The following is a 10,058-nucleotide window of genomic DNA, read 5'->3' on the forward strand; positions in this document are numbered from 1 at the left end:
CAAACCTGAAGTGTATTTTCACCTAACTATGAGGTGGTTTCAAGCACTTCCTACCTCAGTACTACTCAAACACACACACACACACACACACACACACACTCACACACACACACACACACACACACACACACACACTCATTACAGGGGCAGAATAGGCTTAAAGGATTCCCAGAGTGATGATAGGTACCTTAGCTACCTCAAGAAGACTGGACAGAAGCAACCAAGAACTTAATTTCTAGGCTAATATCCTGCTTAGTCCACTACCTCCTTCATGAGCAAGTTTAGATGCCTCAAAGCTTTCAAAGCAATTTGGCCAGGCCTCCAAAGGCTGCTAGATCTCACACCCAACACTTAACTTTCTAGTGCTGAAGATAGAAATTCCAAATATGAAATTTTTAAATTGATAGGATTTTAACATATGTTTATGTCACACCTCTTATTGCCTCGATAGACCCCTATTGATCTATAAAGCTATTTTTGTTTTTCTCTACTTCTCCTCCTACCTGCTGATGGGTGGAAATTATATACAAGTACTCTATTTAAAAAGACAACTACACCATTGCGCTTGAAGCGCTCAGATTTATTCCCTTTACTTCTATCTTTCATTCAAATTTACTTTCTCAAGTATAGTGGGGCATGGTTCTTTATTTCTCTCTGCCCTAGACTGCAGGGACCTAAATTGCAAGAATTAGTTATAAGAGGGTAGTTAACGGTACTGAAGTTTGCTTTCATACCACACTCTATATCAAAGCACCAATCTTCAAGGGCCCAGCTATATTCCTATTATATAAGTTTATGAATTGTTCCACATTTTGTCATATCTCCAGTTTTAAATGCAACAATTTCCTCATATAAAAACACGGAGTGGTCTATGAAAGACGTTGAAATATTCAGTGTCTGATGTTTTGTTACAAAGCATGAAACTTGTGTATGCTTTGAACTTAGTAAAATGTTATTTTCCTATAGAAAATAGGGTTTGCTTTCTTTTTCTATATAACAAATGAAATGGTGCCATTATCCGCATAGTGTGATGTAATATTATGTCTAAAAAGGAGACAAATGGAAAAGAGAAAAAAATAATTTAACGTAAAAAATTTTAAACCTACAGGTAAAAATGAAACCATTGGAAAATATCACGGTATGTATTATTAGCTCCATTTTGCGTGAGGACACTGAAGCTCAGAGACAGGACCAGCTACATAATCTGTGGGGTTCAATGCAAAATGAAAATGCAAGGCCCCTTGATCAAAGTTATTAAGAATTTCAAGACGGTGACAGCAGAGCATCAAACCAAGCACAGGCCCTGTGTGGCTGCACAAGTTGCACATCATGAAGCCAATCCTGCTCAGAAAAGTTAAATAACTTGCATAAGGTCAAGAGCTAACAAGTAGCTGGGATTTGAACTCTGGCAGCTGGACTTCAGAATTCATTTCTTTCTTTTTTATGTCTATTTTTTTTCTTTTCTTTGATCTTTATATTATTGTTTTTATTCTTATTCTTTTTTAAGCAGGGTCTCACTATGTTGCCCAGGCTGGAGTGCAGAGGTTGTTGATAGACGGGATCCCACTACGGATCAGCACAGGAGTTTTGACCTTCTCCATTTCTGACCTGGGCCAGTTCACCCCTCCTTAGGCAACCTTACGGTCGCCTGCTCCCAGGAGGTCACCATATTGATGCTGAACTTGGTGCAGACACCAGATCAGCATAGCACCCTACAGCCCAGAACTCCTAGGTTCAAGCGATCCTCCAGCCTCAGCCTGCCAAGCAGGTGGGACTCCAGGAACGCACCACCACACCCGGCTTGCCATCAGAATTTAGAACTCTCCCTTTCAAACAATAACCATCATTTATTGTTTTCTGTGTGCCAGATAGAAAGATTATCTCATATAATAGTCTGATGAGATAGTCACATTATCCCCATTTTGCAGATGAGAAAACTGAGACTGAAAGATTGAGTAACTTGCCCACTGAAGTGGATATTTCGTTGTTTTTTTTTTGTTTTTGTTTTTTTTTGCTACCTGACTTCCATTACCCCTTCCTGATAGCATATCAATTCCCTTCGAAGACTTACATTTTGGCAAAACATCAGTAGCCTGAGGGCCAGGATGTTTTCTTCTTCTGGCATATTCTTAGTGCCTAAAACAATGATAGATAATGGATAATTATTGTTTGATGACTGAGGTGTATGCAAGTGGGGGCACTGTCTTCATATGACAGCAGTCAAAGGTGCTAGAGGCTCCTCATATTCTCTCTCCCTCAGATCCTTCCTCCCGCCACTGACACAGCAAGATGGGACAGGCAGCACATGATGTAAGCTAGCACTTTCCTGGAATTTTGGCTCTTAAGTAGAATGCTACAAACACAAAAAATTAGAGCCCAGTCATTTTGATGGTGCTGTCCTGATGAGAAGTATAGTAGACCATGCTTCTTTCTTATGCAGGTTTCTGTCCTGATTCTAAGCCTCACTTTCTGCGCTTCACCTCTCATTACATTTATGAGCTACCTAAAGCATGTCAGACCTGGGGGTCCTCAAGACCACCTTCAGGTTTGATGATTTCTTAGAAGGACTCACAGAACTTAGAGAAGCCGTATGGTCATGGTTATGGTTTATTACACAAAAGAATACAGATTAAAATCAGCAAAAGGAAAAAGGTGCATAGGGCAGAGTTCAGGAGAAATTAAATGTAAGCTTCTGATGTCCTTTCCTAGTGGAGTTGCACAGACAGAGCTTAGTTCTTCCAGCAACTATATGTAACAATAGGTGGTGCCATGGACTGAATTGTGTCCCCCCAAAACGTGTCAACTTGCCTAGGCCATGATTCCCATTATCGTGTGATTGTCTACCGTTTTGTCATCTGATGTGATTTTCCTACGTGTTGTAAATCCTACCTCTATGATATTAATGAGGCAGAATTAGAGGCAGTTAAGTTAATGAGGCAGGACTCAATCTACAAGATTAGGTTATGTTTTAAGCCAATCTCTTTTGAGATATAAAAGAGAGAAGCTAGCAGAGACATGGGGACCTCATACCACCAAGAAAGCAGTGCTGGGAGCAGAGCATGTCCTTTGGACCTGGGGTTCCTGTGTGGAGAAGCTCCTAGACCAGGGGAAAATTGATGACAAGGACCTTCCTCTAGAGCCAACAGAGAGAGAAAGCCTTGGAGCTGACACCCTGAATTCGGACTTCTAGCCTACTAGACTGTGAGAGAATAAACTTCTGTTTGTTGAAGCCATCCACTTGTGATACTTCTGTTCTAGCAGCACTAGATAACTAAGACAGGTGGGAAGTATTGCCAACCAGGGAAGCTCACCCACGCCTTGCTGTCCAGGGTTTTTACTGGGGTTAGTGAAGCAGGCACAAAGCACTGGCATGGTTAATCTTGGCTACTCAGTCTCCAGCCCTCCACAGGTGAAACTGACACAGCATAGCCCAGAGCATATTAGCATAAACTACCTGGTCAAACTGATACAACCTGACTCAAGGCCTCAGAAATACAAAAACACTCTTTTTTAGGCAGGATATTCCAAGGGCTCAGAGGTTATCTCCCAGGAGCTGGGTCAAGGGCCAGTCCTCTTAAAGACAGGCTTTTCTTGGGAATGTGCAGAGTTTGAGCACAGACTTTATTGCATAACACCTAATAAATCCCTTTGCTTAAGTTACCTAGAATCAACAGAATTTATTTCTGTAGCTTATACCCAAAGGAACTATACAATCACACAGTTAAGTACAGAACCAAAAATCTATGCCACTAAGAATTGTTTATTACAGAGCATCATTTAGAATAAAAATTTAGCAAATAGGATATAGTGGCCTATAAAAGTTAGGGTACCACCCAGCAGTCTTACTTCTCAGAAGTCATCCAAAGGAAATACTGAGGAATACACAAAGTTGGATTTACAAGTATGTTTATTACAGCATTGTTTTTATGGTACTAAATTAGAAACAGTCTATATGGCCACTAATAGATGATAGGTTAAATAAAAAGTCAGCGAACTTTTCCAGTAAAGAGCCATAGAGTAAATATTTTTGGCTTTGAAGGCCATATAGTCTCTGTTGCAACTACTGAACTCTGTCATTATAGCACTAAAGCAACCACAGACAATACATAAATAATTGAGTGTGGTTGTGTCCCAATAAAACATTATTGACAAGAACAGAGGGGGGACAGGATTTGGTCTGGAGGTCATAGTTTGCCAACCCCTGGGTTAAATTATAATAAAACTCATGGCCGTCAATTCTGACTCTAAATTATAAAAAATATTATTATATACAACAGAATATTATTCAGTCATTTTCAAAAATGAAGTAGATGTATATGTACAGATATGAAAATCTGTCTATGGTATATAGCTAAGTGAATAAAACATGTGGAATTCTACCATTCATATAACTCTACAAAATGAAAATGCAAAACAGAATTGCAAATTCTTATGGAATCCAAACTATCAAGAGCCATTGAGGCTGGATGAAGCCCAAAACTGTTGCCCTGAGATAATCTTTAAACTTGAAAACTTAACCCAAAAATATCACCTGAAGTCTTCTTAAAACCAAACCATAGTTTAGCTTAACTAGTAAAGAATGTCTGCCTTGAACCTAGAGCATTGTGCTCTGTTAAAAACTACAGCGGATCAAATTAACAACAGCAACTTGAAAGATTAGCTAGGGTATTTAGGGAACCGTGAGTTTATGTTAATATGGGAAGGAACAATTCAGAAAAGAAGGGTGACAATGGTTGCACAACTTGAAGAATGTACTCTATGTCACTGAATTGTGCATGTAGAAACTGTTAAAATGGTGTATGTTTTGCTGTGTATATCCTCAACAACAACAACAACAAAATAAATTCTATATATACCCTGATTGGAGAAGTATTGGATTATGAGTTTGGAGGAAGAATCTTTAGGTACAGCTCTGTCACACTACAAATGCTTTGGAATTCCAGTTAAGAATTCATATTCCATTTCTAAAATATTACACAAATGTCAGAAATCCACCTGTTAGAAGGAGAGAATTAACAGATGAGCCACAACTAAAGCACTGGAAGCGAAACATAGAATATGAATTTTTATGAGGCATAAATTTAATTCACATACCGCAATACACAAAACATCCAATATAGTATTTATTAATATACAAAAGCATATGCAAACACCCACAATCTTATCTATTTTTCTCGTTTTGCTACCTTTTTTTTTTTGATAACTGCTAACTTCATTGGTAGTTTTTCAGACTTTTTCACCGACCTTGCTTAGTTATCAGGGGTCATTTTACACTGGTAACTATTTTTCACAGCCAGCCTCACCAGCCACTACTCATTGGCACCTGAGTTTTCTCTTTCAATCTCAGTGTCATGTAATTTCAGACTCATAACAAGTTCTAGAATTACCTGTGTCAGGTATTCTACTTGGAAATGGGAACGATCTTATATTTAATTTTTTTTTTTTTTTAAGATTGTTCCTAGCTTTTTTCTGCTTCAAAGATGATAGCTTAGTATCTCCATGTTACTAAGAAAACTGATTTGTAGATAGGTTGCTCAGATCCAATTAAAGGAAGCCTCCCTTTCTGTTAATTGGATAATTAGCAGCAATTTAAAAACTAGCACTGATCCAAGTACCTTTTATGCTCACTGGAAGATTGATTATCTATGAAGAAGTTCTCTGTTATCTTTATTATCCATTTCGATAGGAAGGAAGGCCTTGGGGAAGGGACAAAGGATTAGCTTTGTTTACTCCTCACGCTACCCTTTCACATTCAGCCTCCTTTGTGAGTTGGCTGTGATTTGAGTCTTAGGGAGAAGGGATGCATCTTAACAAAAAGTCTTTAATAGCATTAAAGTCTATTTCAGGTATCAAAAATAGAATTTTGATTATGTCCTCGCATCCACGGTTTCTTGGAGGGGGAGGAAGAAAACTCTTTCCCCATTTGCCTATGTTTATCAGCCAAGCTTCTTTTCTACATCCCCATCTCCCCAGCCCCGCCTCCATCACTCTCATATTTCTGTGACTAAAAGACAAAACTATGGGTTGGTTACTGCAACAATATCATTTATTTGTGTTCTTCAAGCAGCCTGCAACACAGCCAGAAGATAATGTATACCTCATTTATTCAAGCTCTGAATGATCATATTTAATTCCCTGTGACAGCTGTCTTCCCCACATTAGCATTGCAAATAAGCTCAGTTTTGTAATGGCCTTCTATTGAACATGATTCAATTATGTGTGGTCCGTATGGAGGCAGGATACGGTCTTAGCATCTATAGCAATATTTCTGCAAGCTGCTGCTCTTTACACTGCTCGCATTTAAGCTGGCTGTTTACCACAAAGCTTTCCTTGAACTATATTGAACTCCCTACACTTTCAAATAAAATAAAGAGAAATGAATGTAATTTGAAAAAGCAGTTACTGGGTGTATAGATATTACATACTTCCTCCCCTTTACATTTGTAATCAACCTGGAAGCACTTTGAAAAAATTGCCGATTGTCCCATTTTAAAACCCAGATAATAAAATCATTATGGCCAATTAAGCGATTAGACAATGCTAGAACACTGGGGTTCAATGCCTGGTTTTGCATATCACTAACATCACACTATTACACATTAAGGCAATCAGTCTGAATTCAGAGTCATTTCATGTAAGAGAGGTGAGGAACCTATGCATGGGAGAAAAGCAGCTTCTTCGCAAACTGAAGGGAGATTCCAAAGTGACCTAATCTTAGCAAGGGGTGAAAAGCAGCCCTCGCTCCTCAAAAATGTGCAACTCACAGTTTGGCTCCTGCCTCCAGAAGTTCATCTGCAGATGTAGCCACCACCTGGGTTTCCAGGAGGTTCCCCAGGCCTGGCAGCTGTGGAATCAGCATGTTATAGACAGAAGAAAGAGGCAGCTGGGTGGGATAGAGGGGCTACCTACCCAGACTCCATAAGACGTAATCTGGTAGACCCTACGTTACAGTGACTCTGAAGCCACCTGGGCTGGCTGCCCAATGTGACCCAGGGTCTCCAAAGGGACGAAAAGCTCTCTCAGCTGCTTTTTACCTCCTGATGTTAGGAAGAAGCACTCATTCCTCACGTCTCATGATTCCAGGTAGAGCAACTTCCCTAGATAGGACTCCTAACGTCTCACCTCACCTATTCCTCCCTTCTCCCTCCTCATACTATAGAGGAGTGAGTAACTCATTGATGGAGTTGGAAGCAGAAACTCAGCAGCCTTGGCTCAGCCCTTTTCTTCTTTGGCTTAGCCTGCCTGATTTTCACCCCCACCCCCGCCACACACACACACCCCACTGTGTTCAGCCCCAAGTTATCCTTCCCCCAGCTCACTGCAGCAAACCCTGAATCTTTACCTCATCTCCCATTGCTCTCACTTCTTTATATGTTGCTAAAATGCCCGAACTCAATGAATTGCATGCTTTCTGCTTGCAATTATCCTTGATTACAGCTTCTTCTGCCCTGGAAGTGACAAGAACTGGAGTCTTTTCCAGGCTCATCTCCAGCCTTCGCACTTCCATTACTTCATACCCCTCCTCCAGGTCCTCTGCTCTCCCTTTCGCATCCCTCTCCCAGAGACGGGAGGTGAGCCGTGGAGCTGAACCTCCTCCTCCTGCACAATAACGCACAGAAGCTATCTTAGCAACGGGCCTTCACACACAGGCCAAAGGAGTCCCTGATAGGAGTCACTATACCATGCCTGTGAATCTCTGGGGACCCCCCAACCACTTCAGAATACTCCAAACCAATCTTCCAGGCACTTCGAAGAGGCTGGCTCCACTTCAGCAAAGTGCCCTGCACTGAAAGACGTATTTTCCACTGGTAACTAGTGCAGTTAATGAGAGCGCTGGACACACTGGCACTAAGGAAATTAGCCAGAATTTAATTCTGACAATAAATTGCCTTGGGCTTGTTGGCTCACCACGAGCTTCCCCCAGGGCCCTCTTTAAATTGTAGGTATGTTTTTAAGTCTTCAGTAATCACACTATATTGGCTCCTGGGCTGCAATAAAAAAGTCTTTGCTTTAATAAAGCTGAATCTGTTCAGCACTTGGCATCTCTTCTGTAACAATTTGATATACCCCAAAACACATACATTTGAACCAGAGACACACAGTGACAATACGTCACTGTTCGTTTCTTTGCCGAGCATTCTCCATTTTTATTTCTTAAGCCACCGTCGAATTAGAATAGCTGTTAATGCAGTGAATGTGGTTTATCTGGCTTTTAAAAAAAAATAAAGGCATTTCCCCAGGTTAACAAATTGTTGTTTGCATTTAGCACTTAGAAATTTCCTTTTATTTTGAATATTTTTTTCTGATTAACTAATTTTTTTATCCATACCTCAGATACATAGGGCTGACAGTATCACAACTAGGAATAAATGAATGTACAGCATTAATATTTTTAGGGAAGAAATAGGCTTCAGTTATCTCAGGCTTTCAATTTTGCACCATTATATCCCCTCCTGGAAAATAATGTGGCCTCTCTCAGCACTTTAACTTGAGCAGGAGGCCTCTGTTACCAGCCTCATATCAGAAGCATCATGTTCTTTATTTCTAAGAACTATTCCCAACTGCCCAGACATGAGAAGTGCCTCCACGCAGGAAAACAGTAACTGCCAAAAAGAGTAAATAAAAAAATGAAATAAAAATTTCAGCATTCCTTCTGATTACTTTTTATATACCTACATACATACATGCAGATGCCTTTCTGTGTATTTGTGTATACATATACTAATTTTTCATTTTATGAGTTTGGGAATCATACTATATATAATTTTATATTGCTTTTCCCATTTAACCACATCTATGAACACTTTTTCCATGCATGCTTATTTGTGCATACATTTGCCTAGAACTAGAAAATAGATATAAATTTCCATACACAAAATAAATATACTACTTTAGCCATAAATATATGAGAAACTTAATGGATTATTCCATTAACTAAGTTTTAACTTGCCTTTTTTCTGTTTAGTAAAAGATTAGATAATCAGGTTTATCTTTTCTGTTAAAAAGAAACAGCATTCAGAACGAGGTAATTCTCCCAAGAGGGCCCAGTTATAGTCCCTGGAGTTAAGAAAAAGGCCAGGAATTTATATAAAATTATTTAATGAATATATGTCAAAAAGTATTTATATGACTAGATGTCTAGTAATTCATGTACTACACTATTTTATGCTGATATAAATCTTTCCTTATATGAAAATTTTGAAAACATTAAATAATACTTCTAAAATCCCCTGCCCTGCCTATGTATGATGTAATATTCCAACATAAAAAATTATTCAGAAACAGTTAGATACAACGGTATACAAAAGAGACTTCTTCCCCCTGTAGACCTAGAGTCAGAAGTTACAGAGAGATTGAGAATTATGTGTCCTTGTTCACTTTTTTTTTTAACTGGACAAACAACTCAGCATTAGAAGAGAGACCCCCAAATCCATTCAAACATGGCTGAAAAAATCCATTGTCTCTATAAAAGAAATCCTTTTCTTAAAACAGCTGCCAAAGAGAAGTCACCAGCTGGCCTGATGGTTTGGCCAGCAAAGCTGGATAAAGTGGATATGATTATAAAATGGCAACATCCCAGGGACCTGAGCATCCCTGACCAGAGTCTGCTGAGTAGGTGGCGAGCAACTTGGGTTCCCTGGAGTAAGTCCCCATCTTCCCAGGCCGTCTGGCACACAATATACAGAATTGTTGGCAGTCAATGCTGGTTATAACACTTTCCAAGCAATTCACCCACATGTGGATTCTGAACAGGGGCTGGAATGAGTGAGGCTGAATTGAGCTGCTCTAATGCATGTGGGCTCATTCTCTCGAAGCAACCAGGTGAATACATGGGCTCTAGGCCTGGGCCCAAGGTGAAACTTCTGCTGAAGGACAAAAAGATGATACTGAAATTTTAGTGCCTCAGATTTTACATGGTAGTTTAAAATATGATGCCTTGTCCAGATTTTACTCTGAGGAAATTCTCTACTAGACTATATTTAACATAGGAAATTCCTTATCAGAAATCACAACTTCCTACCAGGCCAGAGTGAGTCTCCAGTTTGACTACCTTGTGC

Source organism: Trichechus manatus, unplaced genomic scaffold (assembly GCF_000243295.1).
Source record: "Trichechus manatus latirostris isolate Lorelei unplaced genomic scaffold, TriManLat1.0 scaffold00043, whole genome shotgun sequence".
In the NCBI taxonomy this organism is placed as follows: domain Eukaryota; kingdom Metazoa; phylum Chordata; class Mammalia; order Sirenia; family Trichechidae; genus Trichechus; species Trichechus manatus.